The sequence below is a fragment of the Anolis sagrei genome, chromosome 6, assembly GCF_037176765.1.
Source record: "Anolis sagrei isolate rAnoSag1 chromosome 6, rAnoSag1.mat, whole genome shotgun sequence".
Classification (NCBI taxonomy): domain Eukaryota; kingdom Metazoa; phylum Chordata; class Lepidosauria; order Squamata; family Dactyloidae; genus Anolis; species Anolis sagrei.
In genome coordinates, this window is record NC_090026.1 from 111393759 (window position 1) to 111418878 (window position 25120).

General features: G+C 40.8%; 1 protein-coding gene across 2 annotated transcripts in view; it reads left to right on the forward strand.

The window, feature by feature from the left end:
- Positions 1-20882: 20882 nt before the first annotated feature.
- Positions 20883-25120, forward strand: part of JCAD (junctional cadherin 5 associated) — an 85539-nt gene continuing 81301 nt past the window's right edge. The window contains exons 1-2 of one of the 2 annotated variants that reach the window (XM_067470345.1): positions 20883-21091; positions 24037-24242. The gene's annotated coding sequence lies outside the window, so the exon portion shown is untranslated. The remainder of the gene's footprint in view (positions 21092-24036; positions 24243-25120) is intronic. The other variant, XM_060782481.2, reaches the window with a different exon arrangement.

Genomic DNA, 25120 nt, shown 5'->3' on the forward strand with positions numbered 1-25120 from the left:
TCTCTAAAAATAGCTACCATCTATGATGCCCAATAATAGTACTGTTGTTGGATTAATCAAATATGTTTACCCTCATGTTTATTCCTTAAATCCAAGAATCCTTTAGACAACAGAATTTCAAAAGCTGCTTATTATTATGGATCAGAATAGTAGGTTGTGTATGGCAGAAAACAATGAACAACATCAATTACATGTAGTTTGCTAGGAAGAGATTCACATAAGTTAGTTTCACAGACAAAATAAAGAGCTGAAGTGTTATATTAAATTGCCAGATCATTAGATGCACAACAAAGAAAAACCTCATCTTTCCTAAGAGGCTGCATATGCTAAAGATCTAACATTGGAGTGCTCAGATCCATGAGAAAATGAGAGGATTTCCCCTTGTTTTTATGTTTCTGTGTGTATGGGAGTCAGTGGCCTAGATGTTGGACTTTGAGAAACCAAAGTTTGAATCCCATTCTGCCATGGAAATCTACTTGGGCAAGTGACACTCTCAGTCACAGAAGAAGGGAAAATTACGCTCTCTAAAGAAATTCTGCCAAGAAAACCATGTGATAGATTGGCCTAGGGTTGCCAAAGGTCAGAAATGACTTGAAGGCACCCAATGATATAAACAATGCATTAGAGAGTCCACTTTGTATCTCTCTTTGGGGAGAAAAATGTGATGCTGATTGTATCATTGCACTATATTCCACTGAAATGAGTTGCTTTGAATGAAAAATGCATATGTGCAACATATGTTACCTGGTCCATCTACTTTGAATGACCTCACCTGGGCCATATGTTTCATGCATGCCAGGAAATTCTAGCACTGATGAGCTGCTATGGTATGTCGGAGCAATAAGCGTGCCTAAAAATGCACCCAGAACGCCTATTTCATATCCACGTGGAATGCTGCTTTTGAAACTAGTGCAAGAAAGAAATATTGGTTGTGGGCGGAATCTCTGGTGTACATTTCTGGTTTCTTTTAAAGTAAAGAACATAAATGTAGGTTTCTTTATTGCCAAGATTAATGTCTTTCCAATGTATACTGAAAACTCTGCTCAGGCACTCAGGCACATCCGATGAATGGGAAGGCTCCATCCCCAATCTATGTGTGTGTTCACAAGCACATCTGCAGGGAATTAATGCATTTATTGTACTTCGATTCCCCTTCTTTATCTTGCCATGCATTCATTGCACACATCTTGAATATTTGAATAGGACCTAGGTCATTTCTTCAGACTTGTATCCTATTGGTTCTGAGCAGAGGTCATTCATATGTGAGCTCATCCTACACTCAACAACAGCTCTAGCCCAACTAGAATATATGTTTTTTTAGGAACTGTTGTGAACTTTTGTATAGTCAGTTAACCGCCAGGACTAAAAAATGATCAAGGGTCTGGAGAGCAAACCCTATGAGGAACAGCTTGAAGAAGGGGGCATGTTTAGCCTGAAGAAGAGAAGGCTGAGAGGAGACATGTATAAATATGTAAGAGGAAGTCATAGGGAGGAGGGAACAAGCTTGTTTTTTGCTGCCCTGGAGACTAAAAAGCAGAACAATGGCTTCAAACTACAAGAAAGGAGATTTCACCCGAACATGAGGAAAAACTTCCTGACTGTGAGAGCTGTTCAGCAGTGGAACTCTCTGCCCCAGAGTGTGGTGGTGGCTCCTTCTTTGGAGGCTTTTAAGCAGAGGCTGTATGGCCATCTGTTGGGGATGCTCTGAATGTGATTTTCCTGCTTCTTGGTAGAGGATTGAACTGGATGGCTCACGAGGTCTCTTCAAACTCTATGAGTCTATGACTTTGTCCATAACCAACTGATCATTGTACTAGCTCCCTTTCTTGTAGCCAGCAGATTTTCCTGGTTTTGGGTGGACTATAGTTTAGTGGTAGAGCTCCGATTTATTTCAGGCAGAAACTTTCGATCCTTGTTGGTATATCCAGCTGCAAAAAGAATAAGGTACCAAAATATAAGTAAAATTTCTATCAGCAATACTGTCAAACCAGAACTATTGCCACTCCTTAGGTTTGGGATGTCTACAACTAGGAAGATCATGCTAGTAATTCTGAGACTTAATGTTTCAATATGCAGATGATGATAACTATTGACACAGTGTTTCAGAGACAGCTGGAAACCACACTTTTGCTTTCTTTCTTATTTTAATATAAGGATAAGCAAAAAGGCCAGCCTCACCATGATGCAGAATTCTGCCTTAGGCTGCAAATTGTGGTTGTTCTGAAAGGAGAGCAAAGTTATTCAATGTATTATTGTTGTACTTTTACTGCCATGAATGTAGGAGGTATCATGTAATTTGGCTGGCCTGATGTACTTTGGAAGTTTGAGGTGCAATTTGCATCTCTCCCCTAGTTAGCAAAATGTCTTGGCCTTATCAGAGAATCTGACATAGATCAGAAAAATAGCGTGGGTGGAATAGGGAGATTCAGCTTGTTGCCTTTGCTGTGATCCTAATCTGGATCAGGGCCCCAGAGATGTAGTTTTTAGTGTCATAATTAATGCAAGAGAAATTCCAGCCAGCAACAGTATGCCCTCTAACTTTGCTCATTTGGCAGCACCAAGTCCCAATTAATCCTCAATTGCACTCCTTCTTAAGCTATGGGTCCTGACCCCAAATGAGGTCCCATAAGAGAAAAAGGGGGTTGCAAAATATTGGGCAACAGTAAAAGGTTTCTGAACAACATCCAATAGACATTTACATGGATCTGTTAATAACAATATGCTGTGATTACAGTGGACTCTGCAGAAAATGCTTCAGCTGTACTTCATGAAAAGGAAAACCAGTCTCCTTAGCAAGCCTTCCAAATACTATTATTATCTGTAAATGTTTGACTGTTATACCTTTTTTTAGATATCTGGGATTGTTATGCCTTTTTTTTTAGATATCTGGGATTGTTATGTCTTTTTTAAAGATATCTGGGATTGCATAACAATTTCTTGGGCGGAAAAGATTTTAGAAGTCCTGCTTTAGTGTCCCACTTTTTCAGCTGGTTTTAAAATGTCCTGGATCTCTCCTCCCATCTTTCCCCTTTGCTACATCAATTGTTACAAACTGGATTCAAAGCATATCAATGTTAACTGAGCTGGGAGGAAAAGAAGGGTCAGTATCTTGTTTTTCCTTATTCACCCAGACAAAAGCAAATTGTAGCAGCCTCTCACAACTTGTGTGTTCTTCCTCACTAATATTGTTTGCTGTTTGACCATAATTCAATGTTGTTTGGCCACAAATATTCATGATATTAATCTGTGAAATGCTGGAGCATACATACCAGGGGTGGGGGTCCTAGAACCAAACCCCAGCAGATACCAAGAGACCACTGTACTGGTTAATGTTTCTGATCAGTTAGGTTGGCTTGATAAAGTGAAAAATAAATGTGTTCCTTGAAGCACTGTCACAAGATGATAAACATGGGGAGATCAATCCTCTTTTATAACCCTGTTGGCCTGCTAGATTGTAATGGATGGGCCTAGACCGGCAAATTTCTGCTGTTATATATTTTTAAAAAACAGTTTAAGCTTTATTGCTAAATAATGAAGTATACCACACCTAAAACCAGCTTCAAAATGTGTAGATCTCACTCCTTGGTGTTATCGTGCTCAAAAGACTCCAAGAGGCCACCAGAACACATTTCTTTGCTCTTAGCAGGAAGCAGGGTCTCATCATTGCTGGAAAGTAATTAAATGCTGTCAGTAAGTCTGGGTCTTTTCCCTGCATGGGATCAAGTGATATTAGCCAGGTACAAAGAATTAAGGAAAGTTCAAAAGTTCAGACAGCCATGAGATGGCAACTAGTTACTGCTGACCATAGCCCCTTGCTTTCCCTATAGGTTTCCATTTGGAAGGTATCTTCCTGATGGGATTCGAGGGACTGATCCAGTTTAGTTTCAGTGGCATCCATTTTCGAGCTTTCCCTCTTGAGTTTTGCATGTTAACCTAGTGTCTTGGGAAAGCATCTTAAGGTGCACCCAAAAGCACTCCCCCAAACCTCCCCCACAAAAAAAATCCAAAAAGCAAACACTGATTTTCACACTTTATAAAAGGGACATATTTTTATTATAGTACTGTATATAATGGGACTTGGGTATCCACAGATTTTGGTACCTGGGACCAAACTCCAGCAGATACCAAGGTCCACTGTATTTCCCATTGCTATGTTTACTTGGTTCTGGAAAGCATACACTCTCTCCATGTCATTTCTCCACTTTGTTTTTTTTTTCTCAAGGCACATCTGCATTGTCAGATTCATGCAGTTTGGCCCCACTTTAACTGCCATGGCTCAATGCTATGGAATCATGGCCGTTGTAGCTTTAAAAGGTTTTTAGCCTTCTCTGCCAAAGAATATTGGTGGCTCGTCAAATTTGTTGTTGTTTATTTGTTCAGTCACTTCCAACTCTTCATGACCTCATGGATCAGCCCACACCAGAGCTCCCTGTCAGCCGTGGCCACCCACAGCTCCTTCAAGGTTAAGCCAGTCACTTCAATGATACCATCCATCCATCCATTTGGCCCCTCTTCCTTTTTCCTTCCATTTTCCCCAGCATCATTATATTCTCCAAGCTTTCTTATCTTCTCATGTGGCTGCAGAACTTCATCTTTGCCCCTACTATCCTTTGCTCCAGTCTCTATTTCCTGAAGTATGGACTGGTTGGATCTTCTAGCAGTACAAGACACTCTCAGAATTTTCCAACACAACAAAAACTCAAAGGCATCTATCTTCCTTCACTCAGCCTTCCTCATGATCCAGCTCTCACATCTATAGGTTACTATGGGGAATACCATTGCTTTAACGATGTGGACCTTTATTGCCAGTGTGATTTCTCTACTCTTAATTATTTTATCAACATTGGCCATTTGTCTCCTCTCAAGAAGTAAACATCTTCTGTTTTCCTGACTGCAGTCCACGTTTGCAGTAATTTTTGCACCTAGAAATACAAAGTCTATCACTGCCTCCACATTTTCTCCCTCTATTTCCTAGTTATCAATCAGCCTGGTTGTCATAATTTTGGTTTTTAAATGTTTAGCTGCAACCCAGCTTTTGCACTTTCTTCTTTCATTTTGGTTAGAAGGCTCCTCAGCTCCTCCTCACTTTCAGCCATCAAAGTGGTATCATCTGCATATCTAAGTTTGTTAATGTTTCTTCCAGCCATTTTAACTCCAGCCTTGGATTCATCAAGCCCCACATGTTGCATGATTTGTTCTGCATACTTGTTGAATTGGTACGGTAGGAGCATACAGCCCTGCCGTACTCCTTTTCCAATCTTGAACCAGTCAAACTACAAATTCCATTGTTCCATTACAGTGAGGCATGACTGTGAAAGTGGGATCAAACTGCATTCATCATCATATTCCACAATTGATGTGTATGATTAAAAACTCTTTCTTGAACTAAGATCTAGTAATTACTTAAAATTTAGTCCTCCTCACCATTACACATGGAGTGAACATGTTTTTCAAGACATAAATCCTCATTTCATTTTTGCTCTCCACATACACAAAGTTGTGAAGACAGAAATGAAGAGGCAAAAATACATCAAACCTGATTGCACAATTTATTTCAAGGACTTGGGTTTTTTTTTCTTGTTTCCCAAGAATCATGTAGAGTAAGGTTATCTGAAGGTAGTTGCAGACACAAGCTTAAATAGGAGCTTCATGGTTCAAGAAGAATTTGAACCCTCAACATTGCGGTCAGTTCAACAGTGTGCCTCTGTGTCACATATGGACATTGTATTGATTTCACCAATTTATTCTGTTTCAACATGATTGTATGTTTAAGACTTTTTTCTACTCAGTTCTCTCTATGCTCTCAAACTGTAACATCATACGGAGGCAGAATTTTCCATGCAAAGACCACACTTTTTCCTTAAAAAATAATTCATGCATTAAAGATGTTATATATTAGCTTCCTCACAAAAACAAACTTGAGCATCTGACTTAATCCTACCAAACCCTGGAAATGTGAAGGTTGGAATTTTTTCTCTGTGTTGTTAAAATGGACCACTGTATCCTAATGCCAAGGATGTTGGAGGTGTATATTATTTCTTCTAAAGTTCTACAAGTTTTGGGGAGATTGAAATGAGGCAGTGTTATTTCATAGTACCGCAACTATTTCTTTCCTGGACTTTCTGTATGTCTGTGGTGAACCGGATGGTCTCAAGTAATGCTCTATATTTCTCTTGGTATACTTCACATCTGTCCCGGTCTATGGTTATCATTTTTGCCAAATATGCAATATTTTACAGAGTCTGCTTTGAAATTTAGTATCTTCAGCCTGTCAAGCTGAAATCACTTGGAATTCAATTGCTTTGGCTAAGGTTTCATACAAAAGCTTAGCCAGTTAATTACAGTACATTTATGTAGACATTTACTGTAACTTTCTGAATTAATCTTCATGATTCCTAATCATGAATACATACTATGTAATGCCAGAGTAACAATCATGACATGTAGTTTCATATAATGCAGTTTAACTGCATTGAACTGCATTATATGAATCTACACTGACCATGTAATGCAGTTTCAAACTGCATTATATGCTAGTATAGATGGCACTCAGGTCTGCATGGCTTTGGAATCACTGAAATTTTTGTGGTTTTATTTCCCCCCTAAAATTGTCTTCATAGGGATAGATGGCCATGTAAAAGTGAACATAATAGCTGGACTTTACTGATAGAAATACATTTTCATTTAGTTTTGCAGGTGTTTTGCATGAGGACAGTTGGAAATATGCTCTGTTCTGGATTCCTGGTTTTGTAAGTGTCTGCAATTACTACTAGAAGAATGGAAATTTGCATTTTTTTTCCTAGGTTTTCCTTTACAATTCAGTTTTTTGTTTGCAGCGTTCTCTATTCTATTATATTTTTGGCATGATGTTTCCACTAATATATTTTATTAAAGATTTCTGTGCTGAAGTCAGCATCTCCAAATCTATTGATGTAACAAGTCCAAAGGAGAGCTGTGTTCCAACACATGTATTTTTGAAGAATCAATACTATTTGAGTATCCTTTATTTGAAAAACTTGGAAGCAGATGTGTTTTGGATTTAAGATTTTAGAATCCCTGTATTTGCATATATGTACATGATGAGATGGGACTGAAGTCGAAACATGTTCCAAATATATCTTGTACACAAGGCCTGAAGATATTTTTATACAATATTTTAAAATAATTTTGTACACACAAAACAATTTGAGTACAGTAAACTTGCAGGAAGCAAAGATGTCACTGTCTCAGCTACCAATTTGGATGGTTTTGGAGTATTTCAGAATATAGAATTCAAAGTAGGAATGGTCACTCAATACAGGGGGCTCTTGGAATCTAATTGGGTTTGATTCCAGGGCCTCCTATGCATGCCAAAATCAATGAATGATCAAGTCCCATTATACAGAATGGTGTGGTAAAATGGTATAACTTATATGTTGATGTTGTTCATTCGATCAGTCGTTTCCGACTCTTCATGACCTCATGGACTAGCCCACGCCAGAGCTCCCTGTCAGCCATCACCACCCCCAGCTCCTTCAAGGTCAATCCAGTCACTTCAAGGATACCATCCATCCATCTTGCCCTTGGTCGGCCCCTCTTCCTTTTTCCTTCCATTTTCCCCAGCATAATTGTCTTCTCTAAGCTTTCCTTTCTTCTCATGATATGGCCAAACTACTTCATCTTGGCCTCTACTATCCTTCTCTCCAATGAGCAGTCGGGCTTTATTTCCTGAAGTATGGACTTGTTGTATCTTCTCGCTGTCCAAGGCACTCTCAGAACTTTCCTCCAGCACCACAGTTCAAAAGCATCTATCTATCACTTATATAGAATACCAAAATCAAGGTTTACCTTTTGGGTTGAAAATGTCTGCACAAAGTGTTATCCAGAGGTGTGGCACCATTGCACCAACACCCCTATCATACTGGTGGGGACCAAACTTGATTTCAGAGATGACAAGGATGTGGCGTAATATAAAATAAACCACGTGTAGTTCATGTTTGATCAGCTCACTGCCTTGCCAGAGAAAGAAAATATGTCATGCAGGTGAATAGAAAAGAACAAAGAGTTTATTCTTCTTAATTCACAACAACATATGTACAATGTGATCAGTTGCATCAACTTACATAATGTCCTTTTATGAGAGATTTAAAATGGTCTGTCTTTGTCCATGTGGATAAACTTCCTCAGCAGCTCATGAAGCAAGAATACACTCCAAACACTATTTCTCTCTCCTTCTCCCTCCGCACTCGCATAGCTCAAGCCTGAATAAAAATGTAACAGTATCCAAAAGTCCCAGGCTCGGTCTGATCCCCAGGTATTGCCCGACCAATCAACTTCATGCATCTTATTTTACAGTTAACACACACACATTAACTGATTCCTTGCATACTCCAACAAAGGACACTACTGAAAAACTCAATGAGAAGAAGCTAACTCCCAGCACCTACTCACAAGACCTTGCTATGGCAAAAGAAATTGGTGTAAAATATCTAGAATGCTCATCCCTGACGCAACGGGGCCTCAAGACGGTTTTTGACAAAGCCATCCGGGTCATTCTCTGCCCTCCTCCCATAAAGAAGGGGAACAGAATATGCCTTCTGCTGTAATGATGTCCCGACCCCTTCTCCACATGCACACACCCATTCCTCAAAAATATTAAAGAGTGGAAATAAAGAACTGGCCTTGTTAATCTGAAATCTGTAATCCAAAAAAGGAACATTTCTGAAATTAAGCTTGAACTTTCTATCCATGACAATTTCTATCTACTTTTTCATTTTTTTACTTTAGTGTTTTAAAGTGTAGGTGCATGCCCTCATGCACAAACATATGGTTTTGTTTTCTTTTCTTTTAAATGTACAATTGCTTCTGGATACAGTTTTGTTTTAGTTAGATAAAATAATGGTTGCAGTTTTGTTTTTGTTTTTCATATGTCAGGACTCTGCACTTAAACAGCATTTAATCCCTAGCATTGTTCTGCCAAATGAAAACCTGAGTGAAGCTTGACTGTTTCCCCTCTAATTGAGTCTCCCGGAGAGATCACTTATTTGAGGCAGGTATAAATATTCTAAGCTAAGAAAAAAAGTCTTCTCCCAAATTAATCCTGAGATGGACTAGGCATGAACTCTAGAAAGCTCATCCGTATTAATAAACGTTGGAGTTCTGTAATGACTATAAATGTGGCAGCTTTCCCACTGAGGATAACAAATACACAGACTAGAAAAGTATGTCTTCACTTTGCTCTTTTGTCAAATTAGGTGATGGTTCACAAAACCCCATAAAAAGTCTATAGCTATGAAGAAAGGGAGGGAAGTTTATGTATTTATGTATTTCCATTTCTCACACAATCCATCCCTGGTGCTTGGAGTAGGTTACAGTTTTAAAGTAACTGAAGGCCAGATTTTTAAAAAAACCAACAGTTTGGTCTTAAAGTTTGATCCAGTTCATGAAAACCAAACAAAATGGTTTCAAGCTGCTTTTAAAAAATACTCAGATGTTACTGGGGATTGGACTGGATGGCCCACTGCAACTGATTCTATGAATGTTCTGCTCCAAATTTTTATGTATGTATTTATTTACTGCATTATTTACCACCCTTCTCACCCTGAAGCGGACTCAGAGTGGCCTTACAATCGGCAGCAATTCGATGCCATATCAACAAACAATACAAAATAAACATATACATTAAAACAGAAATTAAAAAGCAATATAACAAACACATTATTAAAATCACAAAATCCGAGGACATAGTCAAGACCATTCAGGTCATAATTGCATATAATTCCACTTCACTTATTGCATTGCATTATTGGACAAAGGCTTGGTCCCAGCGCCATGTTTTTACTTTCTTTCTGAAGGCCAGGAGGGAGGGAGCTGACCTGATTTTGCTGGGGAGGGAGTTCCATGACTAAGGGGCCACCACTGAGAAGGCCCTGTCCCTCGTCCCCACCAACCGCACCTGTGAAGGATGTGGAACTGAGAGGAGGGCTTCCCCAGATGATCTTAATGAGTGTTTCTTCCAAACAAAGTACTTGTGTAGGAAAAAATGGATGAAATTCCTGACTGTGAGAGCCGTTCAGCAGTGGAACTCTCTGCCTCGGAGTGTGGTGGAGGCTCCTTCTTTGGAAGCTTTTAAGCAAAGGCTGGATGGCCATCTGTCAGGGATGATTTGAATGCAATATTCCTGCTTCTTGGCAGGGGGTTGGACTGGATGGCCCATAAGGTCTCTTGCAACTCTTTGATTCTATGATTCTATGAAATACGTGTGAATGGTGCCTATATGGTTTCACAGATTTTATATTGGGGCAATTGGGAATGTGTTGAAGAAGGATATATTTATGCAGCAGTTGTACATGCAAGGACTTGAAAGAAATTTATCATCTCCTCCTACTTCCTACTTTAAGACAGGTCAATCAATTGTCAGTGCCTATTATGCTACTTTGTCATAATCCAGAGAAGCCAAATTCGGAAGTTCTTGAAAGTCAAGCCAAAATAACAAGGTCAGGACTGAATTCAGAAGCACAAAAACCACAATCAGAGATGTGTGAGCCAGTGCCGAGACCTGAAATCCAGGTAGCCAAAGTCTGAATTCTTTGAAATCAAGCCACTAGGTAAAGCAACAGAGCCAAATTGGGAACAAACAGGCATTGGACTCAAGTTTGATAACAACATTGTAATCAAAGAGTCACAACACTGAGGTATTTATATTTTAAGATCTTAGCTGTTGCTTGATTAATAAGCATTTCCCAGCTAATCTTTGAAACCTGTAACACACTGCCCACTCTTTCCTATGCTCTAGAGGTGTGGATGTCTATCACTTGTTCAGACGTGTTTGCTTCAGCTTCCTCTAGAGAGGCTCGCACAGACAGCTGGGGAGGGTTTGCTTCTGCTGAAGGCTTGTCTGAGGGCCTCCATCTCCTCTGTTGGCCCTTCCAGCAACCCCATGTCCTCACTATCCAAGCTGGCCATCCATTCTCTCTTTTTTTGTACTGATATATGTATCAGTGCAGGAAAAGGAGAATGGATGGTGCCCATGTTGCTGCTGTTGCTGCTCATAGTCTACTACAGAGTTCCATCTATGTTTCTAGCCATTGTGCAATGTCCTGGGATACATAACAGGCTTAGAAAAAGTCATGGGGGTCTCCCAGATACTATCTCATTTTATTTCTAGGAACATTTCCTTATCCCAATTGCCAGATCAGACACTCTCCCTAGGGTTTGCGTTGAAACTCTGCCAATACCCACTACTTCCATTATGTGACCAGTTGAAACCCATTGCCCTATTCTGGATAAGAATCATTAAACCCATTAGCCCCAGACCAACCATATTCCTTTCCTCCTGCACCTCTATTTTATTTTATTTTTATTTCAAACATTTTTATCCCACCCTTCTCAACCCCTAAGGGGACTCAGTCCCTAGGGGGACTCCTGGGCAGACCAAGAACAGTGGCTAGGCTTCAAATCAGCCAATGACGGTTTATTAAACTTCACACTCACAATAGGACCTTCCCTCATGATGTTCTAGAATCATATTCTGTAACTGTCAAGATATTATGACTAATGTAGCAACAGAATTTATCCAGGGACATCTCCACACAGTCCAAAAGTTGCAGGTGAAAGGGAAGGCACGCGGGGCAGCTTGTGGCACCCTGCATGCCCTCCCTCCTTTCCCTATTATATAGTGGAGACTGTCCTTGTCTCCTTCAGATTGGAGAAAGGTCAGCAACGTGTGGCAATGTGCACTGCCCTGCCACCCTTTCCCCCATCATATGGGGAAAAGGGGAGGAAAGTGTGGCCATCTCCATTGGAGCTACCCAAAACACACACACACACACACACCCATGCTGGAGGAGGAGGTGCCTTCTGGTGCTTCCCATCCATTTTGGGAGGAATGTGGGCAAGGCTTGCCGTGCGTCTGATGACGTTCAGCAGGCCCCATGAAAGCCGTGAATAAAAGCAGCAAAAGGGAGATATTTTGCCCCGTGTGAAGCGGTCCTAACACACTTTAATCCATGCATGTCTATATGTTAGTGAACATATATAATTTCTGCAATGCACTGAGATGCAAGCAACACAATGGAAGCCACATATAAATTACTGGAAATTGCAGATAAAATGCAAATATAAAATGTGAAAATGTAAATAGTTGAATTGCTTGGTTTTTTTTTAGCATTGTCTATTCAAAAACACATTTAAAGCAAATTTGCCTACCTACATGGAAAACTGCAGAGTCTTCCTCGTTTTTCTCTACCATGTTCTTGTGGTGCATTAAAAAATATAGTAAAAGTTCAAAATTATTTTATAAAGGCCTCACATAAAATAAAAAAATATTTTCTTTCTGCGGAAGAGAGATATTTAATAGCAAGCTTATCAAAATAGATACACGAACCTTCAGCCTTTAATTAAGCAAAACACACTGGGTGGTTTCTGATTCTGGAAACAAGGGTTGGGAAAGAAAGTAAGTAGAATGTTTTCGTTTTGTATTCATTTCTTTTCATGGTCTCCACCCCACCTCCCCAGTCTCTAGTTAAATATTGAAAAGGAAGTTACATTATAACTCATGTAGTAGAAGCCAAGTTGGCTTGGAATCAGGCTGAGTCAAACCAAGACTATGAGGAATGGAAGGAGATAATTCATCGAAGGGCTTGTCCAGTAGGGGAAAAGTCTTTAGAAGCACCAACAATTTCCACTTTTTCAGTTTTGATTTTACCTACGTAGATCCAGAATGGGACCTGAATTATTTCTTGAACTATCACAGGTTTCCCTCACTTCCCACTTCCCTTCCTTCTACTCCACCCATTGATCCCATATCAGATCTAGACTCATACAACATTTCAGAAATGGATTTTTACCCAATCCCACTTAGCCTTATTATTATTCTAGAGCCCTAATCAAAGTGCCAAAGTGCTTTGGCAGTATTAGGACCTCATCACACTCTAGCATGAATCCACTTTTAGTTCGGTTGCTGTCTCCTGCAGAATTCCGGGGTTTGTAGTTTAGGAAGGGACCTTTAAACTGTTTGGCCAGACAAATCCTGGGCCTCCCTAAACTACAAACCACAGAATTCTGCAGGAGAAAGCAACCGGATTTAAAGTGGATCCATGCTTTAGTGTGATGAGATCCTTAGATTAGTTAAACCTCAGGATCATTTTATTTTGGTTCCAACATTCATCTTTTTCTTACTTGATCCCCGTTGAGTCTGTCTCTTGAAACCAAATGGCTACATTTACTAGTAGTGGTCATCTTTCCTATGCAGCCAAGCAGGGATCCATTTCATTTTGGGAAATGCTGGGTTAATTTAAAATGACCTGGTAAATGGGAATAAAAAGACCTTAGTAATGCTTGAAGTTCCCAGAAAATACTTCAGAATGAAGGAAATGTTGTGTGGCTCTCTGAAATAAAATATGTTCTTGCAGGGATAAAACCTAGTACTTTCAGGGATTTTTTCTCAACTGGAAGGATCAAACAAACTCTTCAAAATGGGGTAAATAGTCCTGTTTTGGCACTTTTGGCCAGGGCTTGGACGGGGCCTGCCAAGTGACATCAGGTGACACTCGGCAGACCCTACCCACATTCCTACCTAAGTGGAGAAGAAGCGTCAGAAGGCGCTTCCTCTGCTACTACAGGGAGGAAAGTATTTTTCAGGTCACTCCAATGGAGCTACCCACACTTTCTTTCCCTTTTCTCCATATGGTGGGGGAAATGGCAGCAGGGCGACATGTGTTGCCATGTGCTGCCACCCTTTCTTCTGATAAAGGAAGGAGGCAGGGTGTGCAGGGCACCTTGATATATCCCGCATACCTTCCTTTTCACATGCAACTGCCATTGCAATGGCATGGCCCAGTGGGCTATGTGAAGAGGTACAAAGTCACCGTAAATTATCCAAATTGCACAGCTGTCCTGAGACAAACAACTAAAGGGTTTGCACCACAATACACAGGGACCTTAGTCTTGCACGTGAATGGAACTGTTTTTCACCAAGGTGGCATAATAGGTCAGAAGACTTACAACAACTCCAATTTTTCTAAGGATCTGCAAGAACCAATTGCAGCTAGAGTCCAGGAGCTCTGGGCATGGATATATGCCTATGTGTTAAAAACCATGATAAAAAGTGGCCCATCACATGATAAGCAGAATTATAAGATGGTGTAAAATGGCCTTAATTATATGTATGCAAAACCCCTTTCAAGGAAACACTTCTAGCCAGCAAAAAACACCAGTGGGTGGGGACTGGAAAGTATCTCAGAAAGGCCAGAGTGTATTTCTAGGGACAAACTTGTGAAGCATAATTACTGGTGTGGATGTACTATCTTCCTATGAGTGTTTTCCTTTGGCTTTACCAATGCTTATGGAATCAACATGTTACAACTCATTAGACTATACTCATTTCATTGGAGAAGATCTTCTGAACTGGCCTTTAGAAAGGAACTCTCAATGTTCATCTTTATACATTTTTGAGCTTTTGGCTTTTAGAACTATTAGCATTATTATTTCCAGCTGTAGTTACTTTGAATTATCAGGAATACTGTGGTTAAGTGAATTTATTTTTCAGGAATGCTTTCTCCCATCTGAGTCATAGACATCAAGGAAATAAGCACTGAGCAGACTTAAGCTTGATTTCATGTTATCAGGCTGATAGGAAAAAGAATCTTCAATTACTATGGTTCCTTTGTGACCTTGGAAAGAGTAAAGCATTCAACAATTTCAGGCACTCTGGGGAGCAATTAATTCCTACTATCAGTTTTCACTGTTCAAGTTTATCCTGGGAAGCAAGATAGACAAAGGGAAGTCCTCCAGATGATGTTAGATGGTGAAATCCCATCAGCCCTAACTAGTATAGCCAACTGTGAGATATGATGGGAACTGCATTGCAGCAAAATGTGGAGGGTTCTACTTTACTTGCTCCACCCAAAGACCTTTTGCTCAGGAGAGAAAAAAAATTGTTGGAAAATTCTGGTGACATTTGTATTCTTTAAGGCAATGAGGAGTAGATGATCGTGCAGTTCCTTAGTTTTTGTTTAATTTTGAAATGCTGATGTGTCAGTAATCTACTGGGACAAGGAGAAGAAGGAAGGAAGGAAGCATAAAAATAAACTAGCTAATAGAGGGGGAATAAATGTCTCTTGGATAATGAGGAGCCTTGAGCAAGGTATTCTGTTTCTATGTGGCTTCATTCATTATCTGCAATGCTGGGATATGGACATGTAGTTAAATTCACCCAAGCTGGATAAACTTCATATACTTTGCGTGGTTGGGCCTTGGACAAAACTGTGGCTTCAAGTGTTCAGTGTGAGAGCTGGTGGAATCATAAAAAAATGAGAGCTTCCAAGTTTTGTTTGGGTTGTGGGAAAATTATAAAAGGCATGAGTGGTAGTTCGGTTAAATATTTTGGTGCTAAAGTGGTCAAGGGAGGGCTTTTTGTAACAAGGAAATATTTCTTCACTCACCACAACTGTGACATCCTGCCCATTCAACTATAGTTACTATTATTTTACTTCCAAAAGCTTCTTTTCCAATCCATTACAGTCCTTTAATGGTGCAGTCCAGCATAGGTTTGGTAAAAGCTGCTCTAGAAGCTGCATAAATGAAAACGGCATCCATTAAACATATGTAGTATGTCTAGAATGCTTTCTAACCTGCTGTTCCTGTTCGGTTTCCACAGTTATAACATGACGTTTGATGTGCTTACACACATTGGTTTTCAAGCAGACGCCCCATAAGCCTCATCTGACTTTAACTGTTCAAGGAGCATCCAAGATGATATGAATCAAATCCAAGCTAGAAGTCACGACTGAGTCTTCTTACTTTTCTAGCACTTTTTAAAAAGCACGTATGCTATATATTATATTATATATTATATTATATTTGGGGTTCTTGTACCCCGCCCTTCTCACCCCGTAGGGGACCCAGGGCGGCTTACAACAGAGAGAATTAACCTAGCTAGAAAGAATTAACCGGGAAACAGGGCAATAAAGATTTTTAAAATCCTCGATCTGTGGATTTTTTCCTCCAAGCCTTTTCTGTGCCTTCAACAGAGTGACATATATCATCTCCCCACAACCTGGTAACTTTCCAAAAATGTTGGACTACATAATCTTTGGCCAGTAGGACCTAATCCCATGCTTTCCTAGACAGAGTAGGTTGATGTTTGGCTATTGTCCCATGTTTTCTCTAAATTAGTGTTTACAGGGCTTGCTCAAGAGACAAAGAACTCTCTTTCTTTCCATTCACAGTAGCTAGTTGGATTGGCAGTTGAATCTTGCTTGACTACTGGATTGAATAGTATCCCAAGCTGCAAAATAGTATCATAGGAGGTACAAAGCTGCCTGCAGACAGCCCTGTCAACCAATATCTTATGTCTGCTCTCTTGGTGCATTTGCATTGTAGAATGAATGCAAATTGATATCACTTTAACTACCATGGCTACATGCTATAATAATAATATACTTTATTTATATTGACAAAGACAGACTGTACATAAACAGAGGCAAGGCTTCCCACTTTTCATCTCCGGCATTCGTCTGTGCTTGACTCGGCCATGGAGAGGTGCTATTGTTTCACTTTCCACACTGAGGAACCTGTTCTCCTTGGATGCCCTGCTTGTCGGATTTTGTTGGCATGTTTTTCAGGGTGCCTTTTACCTCCCTGCCAAAGCAGTGGCTATTTATCTACTTACATTGTTGTTTTCGAACTGCTAGGTAAGCAGAAGCTGGGCTGACAGTGGGAGCTCACCTGAACCTGGGCTTGGACTGCCAACCTTCTAGTCGGCAGGATCTTCTATAGCTGGGAGTTTAACCCTCTGTGCTAGCCGCGGCTATGGAATCATGGGAGCTGTAGTTTTATGGTGCTTTTAGTCTTCCCTGCCTAATAGTTTTGGTGCCTCACCAAACTACAACTCCCATGATTCGACGACATTGAGTCATGGCAGTTAAACTGTTGTCAAATTGCATTAATTTTACAATATAGGTGCAACCTTTTGTTTCCCAGCATCTGCAGCCTGAGAAAGGGGCCTCACACTCATCCAGTGGTGATCTGGCTATTTGTTGGAGCATGTAAGAAATCAGTGTGTGTGTGTGTCAACTGTAAAATAAGATGCATGAAGCTGATTGGTTGGGCTATGCCCTGGGAGCAGGATGAGCCTGGGACTTTTGGATACTATTACATTTTTGTTCTGGCTTGAGCTATGCAGGTGTTTGGAGCAGCCGAAGGAGTCCACATGGACAAAGAAAGACCATTTAAAATATTTCATAAAAGCACATTATGTGAATTGATGCAACTGACCTCATTGTTCTGAACTATGAAGAGTAAACTACTTGTTCTTTATTGTTCATCTGTGTGGCATATTTTCTTTCTCTGGCAAGGCAGGGTATGGGCTGATCAAATATGAACTACACGTGTTTATTTTTTACATTACACCACACTATTGAGATGAGAAATAGTCTAAGGGGAAAGGGTTAAATACCTCCCCAGTACTGTAACCCTGATTCAATTTGTAAACCTTTCAAATCAAACAAGACAAAATGAAATAGGACCTCTCGTTACAGATCCCCAAATCTTCTAAAGTTCTTTCATGCTCCAGTTGTAATAAGCTGGAGTTGCCACTTTGTCTATGAAGACAACACTCAACAAAATTTCCCTTGCCACTAGATGGTGGGAAAAGGCAAACAGAACCTCTGGGCTGAGAGGGATAACATTGTGATATATCCTTAAACAGATTTGTCCTGTGCTTAATTGGAGTGTGCTGTTTGGAGTCACCAAAAAGCTGTATGTGTATATATGAGGCTGGTGTTAGCTGAGGATTGGCTCTTCTCCACCATGTCATTGTCACCAGAGAAAGAGTATTAGTCTTGACACGCTGGCCCCGTTCCAGGGTAGGTAATTACAGTCCATTCAGCCTCTATAAATCCCCCTTGCGGTTTCAGTTGGATTTGCTCTCCTTTTCTCTTGACCCTGGCCATACAGCGTTCTTGCATCTCTGCACTGCTTGTCAGAAAAGAGAAGCCTCCATTTAAAGGGCAGCCAAATTATGCCTCTGTACAAGTAGTTTTCATATGACTTACTCATTTATAGGCCTGGAGTTTGTTGTAAATGGAAGTCAACCTGGGTGCTTTTGTTTTACATGGTGGATTAGAACTTATTTTAGTTTTAGTTTTCTAGCCACACAATTCTGTCTTATTTTCAAAAGAGGGTCATTTATCTTAAATCATTATTGATGATAATGATTTTGGAATTTTATTGCATGAAGATGCTATTCCACAGCAGTTGTGCAATCATGATACCAAATACATACCAGCATTAGCACCTTCATTAATACATTTTATTATCTCAGAAGTATGATTGCAGGAGCATGGATCAGGGAACTGGCACAGCTGCATGAAAGTAGAGATAACAGGGCGGAGTGGCCCTATTAGACACATTAAGTGATGGGAATGTTGTGGAATTACAAGCTTTTGCTGGGTTCCCCATCAATAACAGTGTATGGGTTAATTTCAGGAAAGAGGCAGAATGATAATAGGATGTGCACCAGCATCAAGCAAAAGGGACCTGCTTTCATGCTGAGTTTTCTGCCTCGTGTGATAAAGTCCTTTAACAATTGCTTCTGATGTGTGTATAAAAACACAATGCTATCTCTCTGGGAAATATGGTAATATCAGGGACATATATTATCCTAACAGGTTCTAAGTCAGTTTTCCCAGCATTATCTTATCTTATGCCTGTAATTATCTGAAGCACACATGGGCTGTGTTAAGACATGTTAGCAGCTTCCCTGTTATTGCAAGCCAGATCCTGTACCTATATTCTAGGAACAAAATGTAGAAATCAAATGGGTGTCTTTTTTTCTTTCAATTCTGGTGCTTTTAAAAGAACAATTTAAGCAACCAGTCAGCAATTAGTGTGATTAACTGGGCTTTACCATCCTTGTTTTGTTCTACTGCTTCGGTTTCACCTGATACTTGTTGACCACTTGCAATATGATTACTCGCAGGATCTGTAATATAATTAGGCTTTCTAGGAAATTCAGGTTGGTTTTGCTTTAGATGTTTGTATGCTGGGGGCTGTCTATTAGTTTCTTTGCCTCCAGGTATCTTGTCTACCTGAACTACTTCTTTCAATGCTCCTCCTACTGAAAGTTAGAGCTGTGTCTCAGCAACCTAATTGGAGTTCCAGTATTCACTTTACTTGATTTTCAGGGATATCATTCAGAAAGGATTGACAGATGTGACAGGAGATGCAAACTCCTGATAGGAGTCTTATGCCTCTTTTAAAATTTCCTTTCTAGGGTCTAGTTTTTTCCAACCAGTCTAGTTTTGGTCTCATGTTTTGCCTTCTGGCCAGATAGTACCACCCACGTCATGAACAGGTTGATTGAGCCAGTCTGCAAAAGTCAGGTATGCACAGCCCGACTTTTAAAAGCTAAGTTATCAGGGCCCTACCTTTTCCCATAAGATTTATGAAGAAATTTGCAAATTTCGCAAAGGACGTCCTCAATTTGCCAACCTCCATGGCGAATTGGTGGGTCAGTCCTGGCACTCCAGCCAGTCAGCAGCAACACTTCCCCATCACATGTGGGGAAGCATCACCATGCGGCTTATTCCCACGGTAGCCCTGTTGTTCCAAATGGAATACGAGGAGGCTTCTGTGTTGGCAGTACAGCATCCTATCTGTGCAAGCAACACATTGCTGGAACCCCATCAAAAGTGAAATTAGTCATGTGATGGGCAGTGTGGGGCTCTGTTGCTCAACTGGAGTGGCAGTGTCCTAGGATGCTAAAGGTTTGTTGTGTTACAAGATCAAGTTTGTATTGAAAAAGGGAACTCAATGAAATCCTCACACATCTCTTGACAAGAGCCAGCTGTATAGCTGTTCCATGTGATGATCACTATTTGAACCATCTTCCTGGCAGTGAAGCCTTTCCTCTTCTAATCTAATTTGATCTCTCTGACCTTGCTCAGCCATTTGGTCTTCCTACACCAGTGATTCCCAACCTTTGGGCCTCCAGGTGTTTTGGATTTCAGCTCCCACAGTTCCTAATAGCTGGTAAACTGGCTGGGATTTCTGGGACAGAAGTTTGATAAGATAAGTGACTTTATTTGAGCAAATTCTTCCTGGTTCAGTTTCCAGCCAACCTTTGGTAGGTACTTACAACTGAGCCTTTACAAATATGAATGTAAGAAAATGTTAAATTAAGGCTCCCTCTTATGCCTTTCTGCACTGACGTGAGAATGGAAGAAGCTGGCACAGCTTATCCAACAAAAATGGGCCAGCAGAACATTGGATAAATGAAAATGTTGGATAATAAGGAGGGATTAAAGAAAAGCCTATTAAATGTCAAATTATGTTATGATTTTGCAAATTAAGCACCAAAACATCATGTTTTACAACAAGTCAATAGAAAAATATATGGTATCGTTATGTAGTCATTACTGTATTTACAAATTTAGCACCAAAACATCACCATGTATTGAAACAGCTGTGGATCTGGGTGGGAGGCAGACTGTGCTGCATAATACAGAACATTGGAGGAGTGAAGGTTGGATAAGTGTGACTCTGCTGTATGTGGATATGTGCCAAATGTAATACTTCAAATGGACCAATGTTGGAGATGCTCTTCCCTAACACATGATCCTTGCCCTTGGTATACAGGTCAGCCCACATGGAGTACATCTGTTCCATCTTCCTTGTGTCACTATTTGACCAGAAATTCCACACATGCCTTTTATTTGGGAAAGAGCACACACACACATGCGTTATCTTACTCCTCTGGAATTTTACAGTTCTTTAGCATGTTAGTTTAAGCATAATTGCTTTGAGGGGGGTCTCATGAAATGTATCTCTCGACACACACAAAAGTTCTTTCCAGCAAGCTCCAGGCTGTTCTCTTCTTGTGCAAGGAACTCAGAGCATTAGATTGCAAACGTACCTAATCCATCTCTCCTCCCCCCATGACTAGAAATCCTGCGGTTAAAATAACACAGCCTCTATTCAGAGTGCAAACTTAGAGCCGCTCGCTGGGATTGAAAGACTTCTCAGCAGACAAATCTGCTGGGATGAGGGTTTATCCGGCTTGTTCTGATCCATGAGTGGAAAGCAAGGTGTCTTCCTGTTTGCTTTCAAGGTAAAGGTTTTCTTCTCTTTCGCTCTGTTTATATGTGTATACAAGCAACTAGGAAAAGCTTTGTGTTAATGCATTGAACAGTACTTCTGGCAAAGTATTTAGGACTTTGAACTGTTATATTGATCTAATGCCTATTTCTGTACATCCAACCTGAGTGGACCAGTGAAGTGGACGGAGTCACACCAGGATGTTTGTGACACGTGGAGAAAAGGGATGTGTGTATGTTTAGGTAACTGTGAAGCTAAGGACAGTGGCAAAATTGGATGTTCTCTGATTGAAATAGTCACCATCACAGCTTTATTATTTTTTCTGGTGGTAGGTTATATGTGGAGTGTTGTCACTCTCCAAGTCCGCCTGCCACCGGTGTAATTCCTCTGTGCCACGAGCTAAAGCTGTGTTTACAGTGTACGTCTTAATGCTGTTATAGTAACAAGACAGCCCTGTGTTCTGGAGTATTTCTTTAATGCAGTGCTGAAGGATAATTGAGCACCTCTCTGTCTGCTGGGTTGCTTTCAAAGGCACAGTGAGGGTTTTTTTCTGATGAAAACCCTCTTTGATACAGAAAGGCAAATTACAAGAGTGTTGCAAATACCCCCCCCCCCCTTTAAAAAAAACTGTATACACACTGAGCAAATAGTACCTGCTCCCTTTTCCTCCTTTCTGTGCAATTATGCAGATGATGAGAGAAAAATCCTGAACCACATTTTTTTCTCTGTGAGTAAAATTGGTGAAACTTTTAAAATCTGTTCAGAAAACAAAGTAATTGGTTTGCTAACTTTTGAAGGAGGCTTTAGCACAGCTGCTATATCCTCATCTATCCAATGGGGGAATTCATCCAAATGATGTCCATTGTATATCATTGTTGTGGATTTTAAAAAACATACTATTTATGGGGGCTCTGATCTCCCTCTCAATAAATATATAGATATCGTTCTCCTCCTTTCTCCAGAGATCTAAAAACCTCCCTTCAAAATGCAGCATTTTTCTTGTGGACACATATTGCATAATCCCACCACTCAGATTACATTGTTTGATGCTGAGAAAATGAAATTCCACTGGATAGACAAAAAATCTTAGTGTGATTGCTACGTATTTGGGGGCAGGGACTTCTTGTTGATTATATTTTAAATTGACATTTGGTCTAATCCTGTAGATAATTAATGTTATTTGTTTAATGTTCATTTTTCAGCTCCCTGAGAAATGAACATCCAATCAAATTTCCAGAAAGAAGCCTTACCTTTTCGTTCGGAGCATATCTTGTCATACATTTCCCAGTATGCCAGCATTACATGTCATTTTGTTAATGCCTGTGAATTATTCCGATAAGCAATGTCTTTTAGCTTTAGGGTGCATCCAGACAGCCCCTTTAAAACAGGAGTTCCCGCACTTTAAAGTGGACCATCCAGATGATGTCCCACAGAAAAACACATTCATTCACCACAAACCAGGAACTCAGGTCTGTCACGAATTAATTTGTTAGTTGGTTTATTCCTCACCTTCTTGGAAGGGGTGGGACAAACCCATTACTTTCTGGACTTTTGAGGGGGCAAACCACACAGTAGCCCTGCGTTCTTCCAGGCTAAATTAGCCCAAAAAATGGCAAGGAGACCAACTCCCTCCCCATCCCCTCCCCAACCCCTTTTAAAAATAAAAGAACTTACCCGGCCTCCATTAGCGTGGTGCCAGAGCTCTCCTGGAACGTCATACCTACACACCTGGAGAACTCTGGCACCACCCTAAAGGAGGCCCATTAAGTTATTTTATTTGTAAAAGGGTTTTTGGCAGGTTTTGGAAAGGGGGTTAGGGTTCTGGGAGCGCATCTGGACACCTGCCCCAAAAAGCATGTGCTTTCTGGGACGTGTGTGGATAATAACCCAGGAACGTTTATGTTTTTAAAACATGAATGTTTCCAGGTTAAAGGACTGTCTGGATGTGTCCTAAGAACACAGAACTCTGCATCGCTTCAATGCTGGAGTCCTTGAGCAACCCAGTTTTGTTTAAGGCTTTGAGCCACCAGCACAGGTACTCCGTATTACAGAACTGGGTTTCATTAATGTTTGTATGCCCAATCTTCACTTTTATTTTATTTTACATTTAATTTTAATATATAAAAGCACATAAATGAACACTTTTAAAATTAACAAGCAGTAAAATATTTTCATGACCCACCCCTACAGTTCATACTTTTACAGAAATCCATGTTTGTTGAGAGATCAAGAATCTGAAATAATTTCCTCTCTTCCCTCGCCTCCTCCTCTTTCCTGGTGCTGCTTTTTCCTTTGTCCTCCGTCTCCCGCTGTTACCCGTCACTTTCTCTGAGCTCAGCGTCTCTTTGCTCCTTCTCGTCCCCACGCTCTCTCTCTCTTGCTGCTTCCTATACTTCCTATACTTCCTGTACTTCAGCTGTACTTCAGCTGCTTACGGCTTACGGCTTGCTTTGCAGCTTTTGCAGCTTTGCAGCTTTTCCGCCCTGTTGGTTTTGCGACTTGTAGTTTACGTCTGCTCCTTTTTGGCCTTTGCCCTACGGCGCTTCACTTTTGCGACCTTGTCGCTCGTTGCCCCGTCTGGTTCGCCTTGCTCTTTGCTCTTTGTCTCTCCTGTCTTCCTTGCCGCCCCTGTGGCTCTCCGTTGAGCTCACTCTGTGGGTCTCTTTCGGTCTCTTTTGTCTCCACGTCTCTACGACTCCATGAATCTGTCGTCTGCTGTTTATCTATGGAGGAGGAAGGTAGGAAAGGAGGGAGTAGCGTGGTTCCTGCTACTCCTAAGCGGTATTGCGTGTCCGCCTCTCCAGTAGTTGCACTACTCGGACCGGAATCTGGCGAAGCTTTTCAGCTGACCAGTTCACCTTATTTCTTGAGTAGGGTTTCTTTGAAAATCAAACTTCTAGTGTTCAAAATAGCGGCTGACGTCCTCTCCCGGCACGTGCCGGGTGTCCTTTTTTGTAGTACTGATGATGGAATTTCGGAGTCAAAGAAAGGAACCCAGAAAGAGCCCAGAGGGAAGCTTTCCAAGGCAAGATTAAGAGGCAGCATAGAGAGAAACCAAAGCATAGGAGAAGCCAGGGAAGAATTTACAAACCAACGCTAAGGGGGAGAAGGAGAAGGGAGAGAGAAAAGGAAGAAGAAGGCTAGATGCCAAAACGACGGTGAATGTGAGTAATAAAGACTCTTAACCTTACCCTACCCAACCCCCTCTCTCAGACCTCATAGACATTTTTTTTTATTCTTACAACAAGAGGCCTCATAACACACCTTTGGACTCTTGGGCCCCTGGTCCCCAGCCATAGACTCAGACTCTGACTCTACTGCAAGTGGGGGACTCCGGAACAGACCCCTGCACTCCCTACCTGCAACCTACCTGGACTGTGCAAGCGGAAGCTCCCCCCCCCGAATTCCCCCTCCCCCTCCTACTCCCCCACCCCCCTCCCATTTTTCAACAAAATGCTTTGCTAACTCCTAATGTATACAACACAGATAGATCTCCAAAGACTATTATTGGACTACTAAACAATTGACAGAGAAAGAAGGAGATTGGATTCTTCAGGAGGAAGAGATTACCCCCCCTTCCTCTTTCAATTTCCCCTTACCCCTTTTCTTTTTTTCTCTCTCTTTTCCCCCCTCCTCCTCCTCTCTTACCTTCTCCTCACTCTTTTCTCCTCTCTTCCCTTCTTTTCTCTCTCTCTCCCCCCTTTTTTTCTTCTTCCCCCCCTTTTTTTCTTTCTTCTCCCTTTCTTTTCTCTTTCTTTCTCTTCTCTCCTTCTCCATTTCCCCTCTTGCTCCTGTCCCACCAGGACTGTATGACGCTACATTATTGAATATCCGAGTGTGATACTGAATTGGACACTGTTGGAAATTAAATGTTGTAATCCACTATTTTGTACCTTACTTAGTTGACAGCATAAATTATAAAAATCTGTATAGAAATATATATATAAGTGGGACATAACGACCAGTGTCTGGGGGCTACTGTATTGCATAGTGTTGTGTGTTTTGTTATGTAATGCTTTAAGCGTGATTTTTTAGAGACCTG